A 19,600-nucleotide genomic window follows, 5' to 3' on the forward strand; every position below is an offset into this window, starting at 1 on the left:
CAAGGCTATTGTCTCATGTATCCTATGGCTATAAACACAAGGGTACCACGTGATGTAAAGCTAAATCTATGAAAGAGTCTAATAATAGAAGGAAATAGGTTGTTGAAAAAGGTAGAGTTGATATGACAACGTCATTAACAAGGGAGAGTTTTATTTCCTCATGGTGGTTATAGCTTTTCTCACTTCAAATTTCATGATTACATAAGAAAGGGCACTTATGTCAATTGTTCTTAGGCTTGTGAATATTATAATGAAAAGATGGACGTTAATTGTGTATAGGGATGCATTCACTTTTCAAAAGATTGATGAAGGTGACTACATAAGAATTGATCATACCATCATATAAGCCTTCTTATTGTTCAAAGAAATATTATGTTCATGAGGGATAATGATGTTCGAGAGCTAGACAAGATACAGGGAGGAGATAATTTTATGACTAGAATGAAAGTGGATAGAGTTATCTCTAACATGAATGAATGTGCATATTTCAAATAGAAGCTACTCCAAATCAAAGAAGACCACCTTTATTTCAGAATATGTTCGATGCAAAGGATTGATAGATTACTACATCATACACACAATGTGCATGCCCAAGTGTAATCAAGAGAGATGTTGGTGATATGATTATGAGATCAGATGAAGTGGATGAAGATGGAGAAGTGCCTCAAAATAACTCATGACTTGGTTATTCATTGATATTACAAGTTTGAACTTTTAATTTTGTAAAAGTGACATTTGTCACTTATTGTAACTAAAGGTTAGAAAGTGGACCTTATTCATGCAAAAGTGAAGTAGTTTCTATCTAAACTCTTTTTGCATAAAAGTGAGTTAGTTATTAACTTATCCAAAGTTAGTTACTAAGGTGGTTATTATGGAAAGCCTATAAATACAAGGCTATTTGTAATGTATGGAGACTCTTACAGAGGGGGGAAACTCTGCAGAATTTTTGTAGAGAAACTAAGCGAGATACTTTGATGTCCATACCTTTGTACTAAGGGGTTTTTGAACTTGTATATTTTCAAAAGAATAATGAAGAATGCATTGAGTTCGTGTGTCTTGAATGTATTCATGAGTTATTGTTACTAATTTCTCATATGTTGAATTAGTAATCCCTTTATGTATTGGTGAAATCTATTGATGAAACACATCATTTCATGGTATCTTGACTTGCATGTGCTAGTACAACCTATCTCTTTGTGTGTCAAGGTTTATTGTACTTCTTTCATCATCATTGCATGACTAACCTATTTGGTGGTAACCCCTTTTTGTAATTGTTATCATTTATGGAATCCTATTTGGTGTTCGTATGTATTCTAGTAGGGTTCCTGTTATTAATCTTGTTTAAGTTTTATGTTTTCTCCTTTATGTACTTTTAGGTTAAAAGTACACAAAAATCCTAAATACCCCATCATACGAGGGAATTGCCCTTCTCAAACGCAGAGAATTTGTCACTTCTCATCAGGCAAACAAGGTTAGTTTCAGATAAATGACTGTAGTGACAAATTTGTTTACCAACACTGCCACCATATGATTCTCTTTCGGATTTGCAGCAAATCTGGCAACCAAGCCAACAACTTGTTCTATATTTGGTCTACTATGTACCACATATTGCAACTTACCGATCATGGAGTAGTAAAGTGTCTCATTCACTTCATGAGCCTCATCATTTTTGGAGAGCTTGCAATGTGTAACCATTGGAGTTCCAATAGGTTTGCAATCTTCCATTCTAAAAGTCTTCAAAACTTCCCTTATGTACCTGGTCTGGCTAATGAATATACCATTCTTTGATTGTGATACTTGTAGGCCAATGAAGAATTTAGTTTCATCGATCATGGACATTTCAAACTCTTGCTTCATTTGTTCTACAAAACTTCTCATCTCATCATCTCCTCGAAAGATGATGTCATCTATAAATATTTCAGCAATTAGATGTTTTCTTTCATCTTTGGTCTTCAGATATAGGTTACTATTGTCAGTAGTTCTCATGAACCCTATGCTTAATAGATATGAGTGCAGCCTCTCATACCAAGCTCTTGGTACTTGTTTTAGCCCATATAGAGCCTTCTTTAGCTTGCATACCATCTCTCTTCCATCTTTCGATACAAATGCTTTCGGTTGCTCTATGTACACTTCTTTCTATACAACACCATTTAAGAATGTTGATTTTACATCCATTTGGTAAACTTTGAACTTCTTGTAAGCACCATAGGAAAGCAAGTTTCTGACCCATTCCAGTCTAGCCACCAGTGAAAAGGTTTCTCCATAATCCAAAACTTCTTCCTAAGCATAGCCTTTGCAAAATAATCTTTCTTTGTTTCTTACTACTTGATCGGTTTCATCCATTTTATTTTTAAACACCCATTTGGTGCCTATCGCATTTTTGTTTTCCGGTCTGGGCACTAGAGTCCAAGTTTCATTTTTCTCAATTTGCTCTAGTTTCTCCTCCATGGCTTTGATCCACTCTTCATCTTGTTGAGCCTCCTTTATTGTTTTGGGCTCAATTTTGGAGAGCAGACAAGGATTCTCTCTTTCTCTTCTTCTAGTCAATACTCCTGCATCTTTGTCACCAATGATATTTTTAGCGGAGTGATTGTTTTTGACATACCTTGCTAGTACCGGTTTGTTTCTTGGATATTCTTCTACTAGTTGTGCAGGTTATACTTCACATGCTTCCTCATTTGCCGTTACAATAGGATTCCCTTCAGCAGGTTCAACTGGTGCAGTGTACTCAAATCCTTTATAATCCTCTTATTCATTCTTGCTATCCTGTTCATTTTTCTTAGAGAACTCATCTACTCTAACATTGGCATTCTCCACAATCTTACTGGTCCTTTTGTTCAAACACCGATATGCTTTACTCTTTGTGGAGTAACCTAAGAAGGTTCCTTCATCACTCTTGGGATCAAACTTTCTAGAGTACTCATCCCTCTTGATATAGCACCTGCTTCCAAATACTTTTAAATAGCTCGCATTGGATGAGTATCCACACCATAATCAATAGGGAGTTTTATTCGCCCCTTTCTTCACCTGTATTTGGTTAAAGGTATACACAACAATTCTTATTGCTTCTCTCTAGAAGATATGTGGAATATCCTTCTATATCATCAATGTCCTCGCACAATCAATCAGAGTTCTATTCCTTCTTTCAACAACCCATTTTTGTGAGGTGTTCTAGGTGCAGACATCTATCTCATAATCCCCTATTCTTCATAGTAATTCATGAAATCTTGAGATGTGAACTATCCTCCCTATCTAATCTGAGGCATTTCAGATTCTTACTGGTTCCTCTCTACTTGAGCCTTGAAGACTTTAAACATGTGAAAGGCTTCATATTTTTCTTTCAAGAATACAACCCACATCATTCTTGAGAAGTCATCTACAAACAACATGAAATGTTGGTCTCCATAGAAAGTCTTGGTCCTCATAGGACCACACAAGTCCGTATGAACTAAGTCTAGCACATTCTTAGATGAATAAGATTTGCTTCTGAAACTAGACCCTGTTAACTTTCCTAGTTGGCATTCTTTACACATAGCATTTTTAGGTTTCATAATATCAGGCATACCTCTGACAGACTTCATTTTACTGACTTTTTCTATGTTATCAAAGTTAACATGACACATTCTTTTGTGCCACAACCAACTATCTTCTACCTTTTCCATTAGACAACTACCTATAGTGGTGTCTAGGTGAAATAGATTACCTGTAGATTGTTTACCGGTAGCAATCAAACTTCATGATTTGTCCTTTATTTTGTATATTCCTTCATTGAATTCTAACCGGTAACCCTTATTGTTAAGTTGTGCAACACTTAATAGACTATATTTTATCCCTTCTTTCCAATAAACATCTTCACAGTTTGTTTTTTCATTTAGGGCAATAGATCCCTTACCTTTTACTACACAAGGAGCACCATTGCCAAATCTCACCATTCCTCCATTGCAGTCCTCCATGCTGAGGAATTTATTTTTGTCACTGGTCATATGGTGAGTGCAACCACTATCAATTACCTTGTCTCCACATCAGTTTGAACTAGAGATTAGTGCCATATCACTTTCCTCTATGTTATCTTCCTTTACCACTACAAATTCAATTCCATCTCCATCAGATCCTTCTAATTCTTCATCGGTAACTCCTTCTTCTGTAAGATAGCACTCCTTGCTTTTGTCCTTGTATCTTCTAAAATTACCTTTCCTATCATTGTTGGGACATCTAGATGCAATATGACCTATTCTATTACAGGAGAAGCACTTCAAGAGAAGTTTACCTTTATACTTTCCTTTTCCTCTTGGCAGCCTTCTTACTAATAGAGATTAAATCTCATTGTGTTCCTATTCTTCAGATAATAGGTTGTCATATTCATGAGAATAACCAGTTCTTGTAGTAGAACAATTTCTAGTTTCTTTTCTTCTCCTTGTTGGTGCAGATATCATGGAAGCTTTGAAGGAAACATCAATCTTTGGTACACTTTTATCATAGTTTCTAAGTTTAAAGGCAATCAACTTACCGATCAGTGAGTCAAATGAAACACTAACTGTTCCCAAGGATCTGAGTTCCTAAACTGCAGAAACCCTTATGGCATATTGTGGTAGTAAGGTTCTCAAGATTTTTCTAACCACATCATCTTCTTCAAGCTTTCCTCCAACAGTTTTGAATAAATTTACCACATCCTTTATTCTTTTACTATATTGTTCAATATTTTCTCCTTCTTGCATCCTCATCTCATCAAATTTTCCTCTCAAGCTATCCATTTTAGCCTTTTGACCATGAGGATCTCCTCCATAAATAGTCTTCAACTTATTCCACATCTGATGGGTTGTTTTTCAGTTCTTGAACCTCAACATACTCATTATCAAATAGAGTGCTAGCAATTAGATCCATAGTAGCAGTGTTGTCTTGCCTTTCTTTGATCTGATCTATAGTGAGAACCCCTGTAGGCTCATTGTACTCTATGATTGCATGATTCTACTATTGATCTCCTAGGGTTCTTAGGTAGAGCTTCATTCTACCACACCATAAGGTGTAATTCTCCTTAGAGAACTTAAGACCCTCCTTTCGCATCATCTTGGATATTTCCTTAAGTTGTTAAGCTCTTCTAAATCTAAGGACCAAGGTGTTGGTATTTTGGTATGGTTTTGTCATTGATGTCAACACCTACTAAAACACTACCACTTTGGACATCCAACAACATTCACCAGCAATCAAGTAACTATTGCACAGTTACTGGTATATGGTTCACTGGCAGGATATAATGATCACCGACACTTGGAATGATATGGAAGACACTTGGTAATATCGAAGACATCATGTGGACATCTTATCTTAATGAATTAATCATTGGTATATTCATATTTGCATATTTTCTTTTATCAGCAAATAGGTCCGGGGTTATCTAGGGTTACACCGGCAGGTTTATCTTTTCTAGATTAGCATGACACACTATGGAGATGATTAATTATTGTTGTAAATGCATTAAGTCGACATGTTCAATCGGTTATTGCATTAGATATTATATTATTTGTAAAATGTTTCTATTGTAATATCTTGTAGAGCTGACCTACTAAAATTGGTCTTAGGTTATGGTATAAATTTAAGATCTTATTTGTAAGATCAAGTGTGGCATGCGAAAAATAATTGTGTGAAGGTATATGCGAGATTAAGCAAAGCTATACATTTAGACATCATTTGAAAGTGAAGCTAGGTCTTTGTGAAAGCATATCAGCATTACACCGGTACTGAATCCGGCATATGAAGATGCTATTTTGTGTAGTACATTCTTATTGGATTTAACCATCCAATTGTAGTCAGTGTGACTCCCATTTTGTGATTGAGCAGTGAGCTCTAGGCTGTTGGCCTTTCTGTATGTGCAGACCCCATTTATGTACACTCACTATCTGCAGTAGTATCATCTGATTGTGGGTAAGGTTTCTTACCATGGTTTTTCCCCTTATAGGGTTTGCACGTACAAATATTGGTGTTATGTGTTGTGGATGACTTTGTGTTTATGTTTCATGCATTAATATTTATCGGTATAACAATTAACTATTAAAACTGTCTACCTGCATACTTAACTGGTTTACCGGTATTAAGAATTAAGTTGGTTAAGTTTTTTTTGGTTTGAATTTATTTGACAACTGATTCACCCCCCCCCCCTCTCAATTGTCTCTGGGACCTAAAAATTGGTATCAGAGCTTAGTCCTCTTTTGCAGAAGTTTAACAGCTTGAGGAGATCCAATGTCTACTAATTATTTCAGGAAGGACAATCCTAAACTTGATGGAACCAACTATGGCATATGGAAGATCTGAATGGAGACACATCTAAATTGCACTGGAAAAGACATCTGGGAAGTTACAAAGAAAGGTTATACTGCTGATGTACCTGGTCAGCAGTATAAGACAATGTCTACTAATTATTTCAGGAAGGACAATCCTAAACTTGATGGAACCAACTATGGCATATGGAAGATCTGAATGGAGACACATCTAAATTGCACTGGAAAAGACATCTGGGAAGTGACAAAAGATGAGGAAAATGATTACAAAGCAAGAGAAGCACTTTTGAGTGCATTATCAGATCAAAAAATCATGGGACTATCATATAGGTCTACTGCTAAAGCTATTTGGGATCATTTGGAAACACTAAATGAAGGAGATTCCACAATCAAAATTGCAAAACTTGAAAGCTTCTGGGTCAGGTATGAACATCTGAAAAATGGAATAAGACGAAAGGATTTCTGCTTTTATGGAAAGAGTAAATGAAATTGTTCTGGGTATTAAAAGTTGTGGAGGAAGATTAAGTGAGGATGAAATTGTTTCAAATGTTTTAAGAGGATTGCCACTGGCATATAAATGAAGGTTACTACTATAAATGAGTTGAGAACAATGCCTAATACATCAGTTACTAGGGATACATTGATTGGGAAACTTTCAACTTTTGAAATTGAAGAATTTGGTCCTGTTGCTACTATTAAGATAGATTTAGCCTTTAAAGCATCAACATCATCTGCTTCATCATTTGACAAATCTGATTGGAAAGCCTTTTATACAAGAGAACTTGAAGAAAGCAGGAAAGAAAATGAAGAACTTGAAGAACTTGAAGCACTATTTGCAAGGAAAATGCCTAAAGGTCTAGTTGGAAGTAAGTATGAAGGTAAAGCACCCTTTAAATGTTTTAACTGCAATAAGATTAGTCACATGGCTTTGAGATGCCCTGATAGACATGCTAGACTAAGAGAAGAAGCTAGAAGAACATACAAGCCTAATCCTGAATATCAAAGATACAAATTTAAGAAGAATAAAGACAAATCTTGTTACATTGCTGATGAAGGTGTGACTGATGATTCGGATGAGGATCCGATAGACAATGGATGGGTTTTTGTTGCTATAATAGAAGATCAACTAGCACCTACTACTCAACCAGTAGAACAAGCCCTAGCAGCTAAAGTTGAAGTAAAGGATGAATGGATCATTGACTCAGGATGCTCACATCATATGATAGGAGACAAAGGTAAATTCCTGAACTTTTGAGAATACAATGGAGGTTTAGTAAGATTTGGAGATGACAAAGCTTGTTCAATCAAAGGTAAGGGTACAATATCTCTTGATGGTAAGCATAACACTGACAATTTTTACTATGTTGAAGGATTAAAGCATAATCTTTTAAGTGTTGGACAATTAGTTGAGAAAGGATTTCAGTTACAATATAAAAATAGAAAATGCAAAATCATGAATAGAACTGGTTTGGAAATTGCAATCGGTAATCAGACTAGAGGTAATATCTTTCATTTGAATACCAGTGAAAAGACATGCTTGATTGCACATATAGATGAAAGTTGGTTATGGCATAAGAGACTCTATCATGTAAACTTTGATTGCATGGTAAAGATCAGTACTACTAAGGTAGTTAGAGATTTACCTAAAATTGTCAAACCTCAGAATACAATATGTAAGGAATGTCAATTTGGAAAACAAGTTAGAGCTAGTTTCAAAAGTATTCCAAAAAAATCCAATAATGCTCTTGATTTGATTCACACTGATTTAGGTGGTCGAGCTAGAACTAAAATCTTACAAGGTGATAGATATTTCATGCTAATCATTGATGACTATTCTAGAATGTGTTGGGTTACTTTTCTTAGAGAAAAATCAGAAGCACTTGGAAAGTTCAAACTATTCAAAGCAATGGTTGAAAATGAAACAGGTAAGACAATCAAATGCTTAAGATCAAATCAAGGAGGAGAATTCACATCTAAGGACTTTAATACATTCTGTGAAGTGAATGGAATCAAAAGACAACTATTAGCACCTTGGACACCACAACAGAATGGAGTTGTTGAAAGAAAAAACAAAACTATCTTGGATGCAACAAGAAGTATGTTATCAGAAGAAAATTTACCACATGTGTATTGGAGAGAAGTACTTAGTACAATGGTCTATACATTCAACAAAGTTCACATCAAAGGTGAAACCGGTAAGACCCCTCATGAACTATGGTTTGGTAATACTCCTACTCTTAAGTATTTCAGAATTTTTGGAAGTAAATGTTATATTAGAAGAGATGAGTATATTGGCAAATTTGATCCTAAAAATTATGAAGGAATATTTCTTGGTTATTCATCTAAGAGCAAGCCATATAGATGTTTTAACAAGAGATTGCAGAATATTCTTGAAAGTACAAATGTAAAGATTGATGAACAATTTAGAGGAATTTCAAGGTATATAGACTCTGAACCGGCAACATAAATTTTGACAAATGAACCTACACTAAATATAGAATGAAGATCCAGTTACCCCAGTACCATTTGAGGATTCCACAATAATTGAAGAACAACAAAAAACAAAGACACCCCGGTATGTAAGATTGAATCATTCTAAAGATCAGATAATTGGAAACAAGTTTAAGGGAGTTATGACAAGAGGAAGATTGGCAAATGAAGAGGTATGTCTTATTTCTCAAATTGAACCATCATCTATTAATGAGGCATGTGAAGATAAATTTTGGATTAAAGCTATGGAAGAAGAATTAGAACAAATTGAGAAAAATAACACTTGGAAATTAGTTCCCCAGCCTAAAGATAAAAATGTAATTGGAACCAAATGGGTATTCAGAAACAAACTTAATGAAGATGGTAAGGTTGTAAAAAATAAAGCAAGACTAGTGTGTAAGGGATATTCTCAGAAAGAAGGAGTTGATTAGAATGAAACCTTTGCACCGGTAGCTAGAATTGAGGCAGTCATATTATTCTTGGCTTTTGCAACACAAAAGAACTACAAAGTTTATCAAATGGATATTAATGTGCATTTTTGAATGGAGATCTTGAAGAGGAAGTATACATTGAACAACCTAATGGATTTTCTTTGACAGATGACAATGATATGGTTTGTAGGTTAAGAAAAGCTCTGTATGGATTAAAAAAAGCTCCAAGAGCTTGGTATGCAAGATTGGATAAGTATCTTTTAAAGATTGGTTTTACTAAAGGAAATGCAGACAACAATTTATATTATAAAAAACTAATGATGACATCTTGATAATAGAAGTATTTATTGATGATATAATATTTGGAGGAGAAGATGGTTTATGTAAGGAATTTTCTATTAAAATGCAACAAGAATTTGAAATGTCTATGATTGGAGAAATAAAATTATTTTTAGGATTGTAGATTTCACAGACTGATAAAGGTATATTCTTGAGTCAATCCAAATACTTGAAAGAGTTACTAAAGAAATTTGGGATGGAGAACTCTAAACTGGTAAGTACACCTATGACTACAAATGACAAATTGTCTCAAAGGGATGAATCTACACCTGTTAATCCAACTAGATACAAATCTATGATAGGAGGTTTAGTGTATTTGACACAAACTAGACCTAATATTATGAATGTAGTATGTATTGTTTCTAGATTTCAAAGTAATCCTAGAGAAAATCATGAATCAACAGTAAAAAGGATTTTCTGGTACTTACAAGGTACTATAAGTCTTGGATTATGGTATCCTAGAGATGAAAACTTTGAATTATGTGCATACACATATGCAAATTGGGTAGGAGATGTGGATGATAGAAAAATCACCACTGGCGGAGAATTCTTTCTTGGAAACAGACTAGTTTCTTGGTTGAGTAAGAAACAAAGTTGTACATCTTTATCAACAACAAAATCAGAATATGTTGCAGCAGCAACTAACTGTACATAGGTACTATGGCTTAAGCAAATGTTGAAAGACATAAACATAAAATGCAAGGAACCTATTACTATATATTGTGATAACACTACAACAATTGATATATCTAAGAATCCCGTACTACATTCTAAAACAAAACATGTTTCTATCAAACTGAATTTTCTAAGGGAAAAAGTTGAAGAAAAGGAGATAAAACTGGTTTATGTGAATACTAAAGAACAACTTGCAGATATTTTTACAAAACCTTTGCCTAAGGAGACTTTTGAATATCTTAGAGATCAGCTTGGAGTCATACCACCACCGGTAGAAACTTAGGAAGTTGATGATTGTCATCAACTGGCAGAATTAACAGACAAATCTTTTACTTCGGTCTTTGATGAGCGAGTTACTTCTTAGGGGGAGTAGTTGTTATATTGAATTGATTGGTATTTTGTATATGAACTTGGTTTTATTATAACTTTGACATTTGATGTCAAAGGGGGAGAGATATCTATGGAAAAACATATTATCTTTTGAGGAACTTTGGATAACACATGTTGCTCCCAGGGGGAGAGATTGTTGTTTGGGAGAGACTATTACTCTATGTATTTTGGTTATGAACTTTTTGGAGATTGTTGGTTTTTGGCATTTCTATTTTGCCACTTTCATGGTTTTTCCATCTTGTGTTGCCATCAATGCCAAAGGGGGATATTGTTGGTATTTTGGTATGGTTTTGTCATTGATGTCAACACCTACTAAAACACTAGCACTTTGGAGATCCAGCAGCATTCACCGACAAGCAAGTAACTATTGCACAGTTACTGGTATATGGTTCACTGGGAGGATATAATGATCACCGACACTTGGAAAGATATGGAAGACACTTGGTAATATCGAAGACATCATGTGGACATCTTATCTTAATGAATTAATCATTGGTATATTCATATTTGCATATTTTCTTTTATCAGCAAATAGGTCCGGGGTTATCTAGGGTTACACCGGCAGGTTTATCTTTTCTAGATTAGCATGACACGCTATGGAGATGATTAATTATTGTTGTAAATGCATTAAGTCAACATGTTCAATCGGTTATTGCATTAGATATTATATTATTTGTAAAATGTTTCTATTGTAATATCTTGTAGAGCTGACCTACTAAAATTGGTCTTAGCTTATGGTATAAATTTAAGATCTTATTTGTAAAATCAAGTGTGGCATACGAAAAATAATTGTGTGAAGGTATATGCAAGATTAAGCAAAGCTATACATTTAGACATCATTTGAAGGTGAAGCTAGGTCTTTGTGAAAGCATATCAGCATTACACCGGTACTGAATCTGGCATATGAAGATGCTATTTTGTGTAGTACATTCTTATTGGATTTAACCATCCAATTGTAGTCAGTGTGACTCCCATTTTGTGATTGAGCAGTGAGCTCTAGGTTGTTGGCCTTTCTGCATGTGCAGACCCCATTTATGTACACTTACTATCTGTAGTAGTTTCATCTGATTGTGGGTAAGGTTTCCCACCATGTTTTTTCCCCTTATAGGGTTTCCACCTAAAAATATTGGTGTTATGTGTTGTGGATGACTTTGTGTTTATGTTTCATGCATTAATCTTTACCAGTATAACAATTAACTGTTAAAATTGTCTACCAACATACTTAACTGGTTTACCGATATTAAGCATTAAGTTGGTTAAGTTTTTTTTGGTTTGAATTTATTTGACAACTGATTAAGCCCCCCCTCTCAGTTGTCTTCGGGACCTAACACAAGGCTCTTATACCAATTGTTATTCCCAACCAATGCTGAGAGGGGAGGGTTGAATCAACATTTTACTAGTTTTACAAACTTAAAAACTTTTAACTCAAGACTGCACTAACTTAATATTCATCATTATAAATAGTTATTGCAGAAGAACATGCATGCATGAAAAGATACATAGTAACACCAAGATTTATCTCATGGAAACCCAAATGGGAGAAAACCACAGTGTGAGTAAAGACTCACAAAATTTGCACTCTTCTGGATTATGCCCAATGAGGAGCCATCTATGTTAGGAGATTACAAAGACACTGTTAGGTGAAACTTGGTTAAGGGATTTTATTTAAGGCCTGTTAGTGTATTTACCTTATTAGAGGTAGCCCTTTTAAAGGTCTTAAGATCATCAATTAAGATGACACCTAGTTAAGGGATTTTACAAAGGGACCTGTCAAAGTCCACCTGGCTAAGGGATTTTGAGTTGCAATGGTTAGAAAGCAACAAGAAGTTGATCTGCTGGAATAGCTATTGATAGCTTGATCAAATCATAATGAAAATCATACTCTATCTCCACCAGTTGTGTCATCTCTACACTCTGCCAATCTACTTCACACATAATCTACTCTAATAAATCATTTAGCACTTCCTCACTCTTCACTTTGCACTTCATATTGTCTCTCACAGGACTTGCACTCTACAAATTTTATGATAAAAAATATTTTGAATGAACTCAAAATACTTTATACATTCTCTGTCGTCACCTTCAGGTGTTTGCTTGATCAATGCAGTCATAGATTTTGGTAGATTTTAAATTCAAATCTTCCTGCTCTTATTCTGCATGCCTTGCAACAATTCCACCAACTACTCAACCAATTTTGCCACTGCATCCCCCAAAATAGTGACTTTTGGGTCAAGTTTAGTCTTTTAAAAGTGAACCAGAAAATCCGCAACTAATCATGGCTTAATTGCATGATAACTGGAGTTGACTTCACCAACATTTAGTTGGGCATTGCTAAAAACTCACCAACTCACTTTTTTCCATCACAACTGTGTAATTGATCACTGCTTCAAGATTTACGGTGCCCACCTATCTTCCTTCTGCTTCACTAGTGTACCCGTGTACCACTACACTCTTCATAACTGGGTTCATCCTTTGATGTCGATTTGTAGTGCTTCCATCAAGCCTCTTGTCTTATTTTCCAATGAGGTTCCAATTTACATACAACCTCAAGCCTTCTTGCCTAAGTCACCTTTTTTGACTTCATCATCATCAAAATGATCAACCTAAAGATCTGACCTCAACATCGATCTTCAATGAGTGACTGACTAGTTACCTTAGTCTTTCTTCCCTTAAGCTGATTGAACCTTGATCATCTTTCTCTTATGTTGCTTGCATGTTGTTTACAAATCATCAAATTTTCTACTGAGATACACCACTCCATCGGTTAGTATTAGACATTGTAGGTCCCAGGGACAACTGAGAGGGGGGGGTGAATCAGTTGTCTAATAAATTCAAACCAAAATCTTATTAACCAACATATTTCTTAATACTGGTAAGACAGTTAATTGTGTCAGTAAACAATGTTAATAGGAAATGTTGTACCGGTAAGAATTAATGCATGAAATATAAGCACAAAGTCAACCACAACACATGACACAAATATTTGTACGTGGAAACCCTGTAAGGGGAAAAACCACGGTGGGAAACCTTACCCACAATCAGATGATACTACTGCAGATATTAAGTGTAGAAGAGGGGTCTGCACATGCAGAAAGGCCAATAGCCTAGAGCTCACTGCTCAAACACAAATGGGAGTCACACTGACTATAGTTGGATGGTTAAATCCAATGAGAATGTACTGCACAAAATAGCATCTTCATATGTTGGATTCAGTACCGGTGTAATGCTGATATGCTTCTACAAAAACCTAGCTTCACCTTCAAATGATGTCTTCGTGTATACCTCTGCTTAATCTCGCATATACCTTCTTACAATTCTTAATTTTTCACATTCCACATCTAATCTTAAAAATAAGATCTTACATTTATATCATACCCTAAGACCAATTTTAGTAGGTCGGCTCTACAAGATATTACAATAAAACATTTTACAAATAATACAATATCCGATACAATAACCGATTGAACATGTCAGCTTAATGCATTTACAACAATAATAAATCATCTCCATAGCGTGCCATGCTGATCTGGAAAAGATAAACCTATCGGCATAACCCTAGATAACCTGGACCTATTTGCCAGTAAAAGCAAATATGCAAATAAGAGTATACCAATGATATTAATTCAAGGAAAAGTGTCCACATGATGTCTTCGACATTACCAAGTGTCTTCCATGTCAATGTATGTATCGGTGTACATTATATCCTGTCGGTTAACCATATACCAGTGATTGTTTGAACAGTTTACTGATTGCCAGTGAATGTTGTTGGATCTCCAAAGTAGGTGTATTTAGCAGGTGTTGACATCAATGACAAAACCATACCAAAATACCAACAATCTCCCCCTTTGGCATTGATGGCAACACAAGATGGAAAAACCATCAAAGTGCCAAGTATAAAAACCAATTCTCCCTCTGGGAGTAATATGTGTTTATACAAAGATTTATTTACAATACTAATCTCTCCTCAAAAAGATAATGCATTTTTCATATATTTTTCTTTAATGTTTTTCCATATATCTCCCCCCCTTTGACATCAAATGCCAAAGTCACAAAAAGGTCAAGTTTATACAAAATACCAACCAATTCAATATACCAACTACTCCCCCTGAGAAGTAGCTTCCTCATCAAATACCGAAATAAAAGATTTGTCCATTTAATTCTACTGGTTGATGACAATCATCAACTGTCTAAGTCTCTACCGGTGGAGGTAAGACTTCGAGCTGATCACTGAGATAGTCAAAATTTTCCTTAGGCAAAGGTTTTGTAAAAATATCTGCAATTTGTTCTTTAGTACTCAAATAAACTAGTTTTATTTCCTTTTCTTCAACTTTTTCCCTTAGAAAATTCAGTTTGATAGAAACATGTTTTATTTTAGATTGTAATACTAGATTCTTAGATATATCAATTGTTGTAGTGTTATCACAATATATAGTAATAGGTTCCTTGCATTTTATCTTTATGTCTTTCAACATTTGCTTAAGCCAAAGTACCTGTGTACAGTTTGTTGCTGCTGCAACATATTCTGATTCTGCTGTTGATAAAGATGTACAACTCTATTTCTTACTTAACCAAGAAACTAATCTCTTTCCAAGAAAGAATGCTCCTCTAGTGGTTCTCTTTCTATCATCCACATCTCCTGCCCAATTTGCATCTGTGTATGCATATAGATCAAAATTTTCATCTTTAGGATACCATAATCCAAGATTTGTTGTGCCTTGTAAGTACCGGAAAATCCTTTTTACTGTTGATTCATGATTTTCCTTGGGATTACTCTGAAATCTAGAAACTATATATATACATTCATAATATCAGGTCTGGTTTGTGTCAAATACAGTAAACCTCCTATCATAGATTTGTATCTAGTTGGATTAACAGGTGTAGATTCATCCCTTTGAGATAATTTGTTATTTGTAGTCATAGGTGTGCTTACCGGTTTAGAGTTCTCCATCCCAAATTTATTGAGTAGTTCTTTCAAGTACTTAGATTGACTCAAAAATATGCCTTTATCAGTCTATAAAATCTGCAATCCTAAAAAGAATTTTATTTCTCCAATCATAGACATTTCAAATTCATGCTGCATTTTAAGAGAAAATTCTTTGCATAATCCATCTTCTCCTCCAAAGATTATATCATCAACAAATACTTCCAAAATCAAAATGTCATCATTAGTTACTTTGTAATATAAATTGCTATCTGCATTTCCTTTAGTAAAACCAATTTTTAAGAGATACTTATCCAATCTTGCATACCAGGCTCTTGGAGCTTGTTTTAGTCCATACAGAGTTTTCCTTAATCTGCAAACCATATCATTGTTATCTGTCAAAGAAAATCCATCAGGTTGTTCAATATAAACTTCTTCTTCAAGATCTCCATTCAAAAATGCACATTTAATATCCATTTGATAAACATTATAATCCTTGTGAGCTGCAAAGGATAAGAATAATCTAACTGCTTCAATTTTGGCTACCGGTGCAAAGGTTTCGTTGTAATCAACTCCTTCTTTCTGAGAATATCCCTTACACACTAGTCTTTCTTTATTCCTGACAACCTTACCATCTTCATTGAGTTTGTTTCTAAATACCCATTCGGTTCCAATTACATTTTTATTTTCAAGCCGGGGAACTAATATCCAAGTATTATTTTTCTCAATTTGTCCTAATTCTTCTTCCATAGCTTTAATCCAAAATTTATCTTCACATGCCTCATTGATAGATAATGGTTCAATTTGAGAAATAAGACATACCTCTTCATTTTCCAATCTTCCTCTTGTCATAACTCCTTTAAATTTGCTTCTAATTATCTGATCTTCAGAATGATTCAGTCTTACATACCAGGGTGTCTTATTTTGTTGTTGTTCTTCAATTACTGTGGTATCCTCTGATGATACCGGAGTAACTGGGTCATCATTCTATACCGGTGGATTTACTGTTGGTTCATTTGTCATAATTTCTATTACCGGTTCAGAGTCTATATACCTTGAAGTTCCTTTGAATTGTTCATCAATCTTTACATTTGTACTCTCAACAATTTTTTGTAATCTTTTATTAAAACATCTATAAGCTTTACTCTTAGATGAATAACCAAGAAATATTCCTTCATCACTTCTAGGATCAAACTTGCCAATATACTCATCTCTTCTAATATAACATTTACTTCCAAAAATTCTGAAATACTTAAGAGTAGGAGTATTACCAAACCATAGTTCATGAGGGGTCTTACCAGTTTCACCTTTGATGTGAACTTTGTTGAATGTATAGACAGCAGTGCTTACTGCCTCTCTCCAGTACACATGGTAGATTTGCTTCTGATAACATACTTCTTGCTACATCCAAAATAGTTCTATTTCTCCTTTCAACAACTCCATTCTGTTGTGGTGTCTGAGGTGCTGATAACTATCTTTTGATTCCAGTCACTTCATAGAATGTATTAAAATCTCTAGATGTGAATTCTCCTCCTTGATCTGGTTTGAAACATTTAATTTTATTACCAGTTTCATTTTCAACCATTGCTTTGAATAGTTTGAACTTCCCAAGTGCTTTTGACTTTTCTTTGAGAAAAGTAACCCAGCACATTCTAGAATAATCATCAATAATTAGCATGAAATATCTATCACCTTGTAAGCTTTTAGTTCTATCCAGACCACATAAATCAGTGTGAATTAAATCAAGAGTATTATTGGATTTTTCTGGAATACTTTTGAAACTAGCTCTAACCTGTTTTCCAAATTGACATTCCTTGCAAATTGTATTCTGAGGTTTCACATATTTAGGTAGATCTCTAACTACCTTAGAAGTACTGATTTTTACCATGCAATCAAAATTTACATGACATAGTCTTTTATGCCATAGCCAACTTTCATCTATATGAGCAATTAAGCATACCTTTTCACTATTATTCAAATGAAAGATATTACCTCTAGTCTGATTACCGGTTGCAATTTCCAAACCAGTTCTATTCATGATTTTGCATTTTCCATTTTTAAATTGTAACTGAAAACCTTTTTCAACTAATTGACCAACACTTAAAAGATTATGTTTTAATCCTTCAACATAGTAAACATTATCAGTGTTATGTTTACCATCAAGTGATATTGAACCCTTACCTTTGATTGAACAGGCTTTGTCATCTCTGAATCTTACTAAACCTCCATTGTATTCTTGAAAGTTCAAGAATTTGCCTTTGTCTCCAGTCATGTGACGTGAGCATCCTGAGTCAATAATCCATTCATCCTTTGATTCAACTTTAGCTGCTAGGGCTTGTTCTACCAGTGGAGCAATAGGCATCAGTTGATCTTCTGTTATAGAAACAAAGACCCATCCGTTGTCTGCTGGATCCTCATCAGAATCATCAGTCACACCTTCATCAGCAATGTAACAGGATTTATCTTTGTTTTCTTAAATCTGTATCTCTGATATTCAGGATTAGGTTTGTATGTCCTTCTAGCTTCTTCTCTTAGTCTAGCATGTCTATCAGGGCATCTTGAATCCATATGACCAATCTTATTGCAATTGGAACATTTAAAGGGTGCTTTACCTTCATACTTACTTCCAATTGGACCTTTTGGCATTTTTCTTGCAAATAGTGCTTCAAGTTCTTCAAGCTCTTCATTCTCCTTCCTGGTTTCTTCAAGTTCTCTTGCATAAAAGGCTCTCTAGTCTGATTTGTCAAAAGATGGAGCAGATGATGTTGATGCTTTGAAGGGCAAATCAGTTTTTATAGCAACAGGACCAAATTCCTCTATTTCAAAAGCTAAAAGTTTTCTAATCAATGTATCTCTAGTTACTAATGTATTAGGCATTGTTCTTAGCTCATTAATAGCAGTAACCTTCATTTTATATGCCGGTGGCAAACCTCTTAAGATTTTTGAAACAATCTCATCTTCACTCAAGGTTCCTCCACAACATTTGATACCTAAAACAATTTCATTTACTCTTTCCATAAAGGTAGAAATTCTTTCATCTTCTTCCATTTTCAGATGTTCATACCTAACTCGGAAGCTTTCAAGTTTTGCAATTTTGACTGTGGAATCCCTTTCATTCAGTGTTTCCAAATGATCCCAAATAGCTTTTGCAGTAGATCTATCTAATAATCACATGATTTGTTGATCTGATAATGCACTCAAAAGTGCTTCTCTTGCTTTGCAATCATTTTCTTCATCTTTACCTAGAGTAATAGGAGCAGGCTGACTAGCTACACTAGCAGTATAATCATTCTTAGTAACTTCCCAGATGTCTTTACCAATGCAATTTAAATGTGTCTCCATTCGGATTTTCCATATTCCATAGCTGGTTCCATCAAGTTTAGGACTATCCTTCCTGAAATAATTAGTAGACATTGGATCTCCTCAAGTTGTTAAACTTTTGCAAAAAGAGGACTAAGCTCTAATACCAATTGTAGGTCCCAGGGACAACTGAGAGGGGGGGGGGTGAATTAGTTGTCTAATAAATTCGAAACAAAATCTTATTAACCAAATTATTGCTTAATACCAGTAAGACAGTTAATTGTGTCGGTAAACAATGTTAACAGGAAATGTTGTACTAGTAAGAATTAATGCATGAAACATAAGCATAAAGTCAACCACAACACATGTCACAAATATTTGTATGTGGAAACCCTGTAAGGGGAAAAACCACGATGGGAAACCTTACCCACAATCAGATGATACTACTGTAGATAGTAAGTGTACAAGAGGGGTCTACACATGCAGAAAGGCCAACAACCTAGAGCTCACTGCTCAAACACAAATGGGAGTCACACTGACTACAGTTGGATGGTTAAATCCAATGAGAATGTACTGCACAAAATAACATCTTCATATGCTGGATTTAGTACCGGTGTAATGCTGATATGCTTCTACAAAAACCTAGCTTCACCTTCAAATGATGTCTTCGTGTATACCTCTGCTTAATCTGCATATACCTTCTTACAATTCTTTTTTTTTCGCATTCCACATCTGATCTTAAAAATAAGATCTTACATTTATATCATACCCTAAGACCAATT

The sequence above is a fragment of the Cryptomeria japonica genome, chromosome 3 (assembly GCF_030272615.1).
Source record: "Cryptomeria japonica chromosome 3, Sugi_1.0, whole genome shotgun sequence".
In the NCBI taxonomy this organism is placed as follows: Eukaryota; Viridiplantae; Streptophyta; class Pinopsida; order Cupressales; family Cupressaceae; genus Cryptomeria; species Cryptomeria japonica.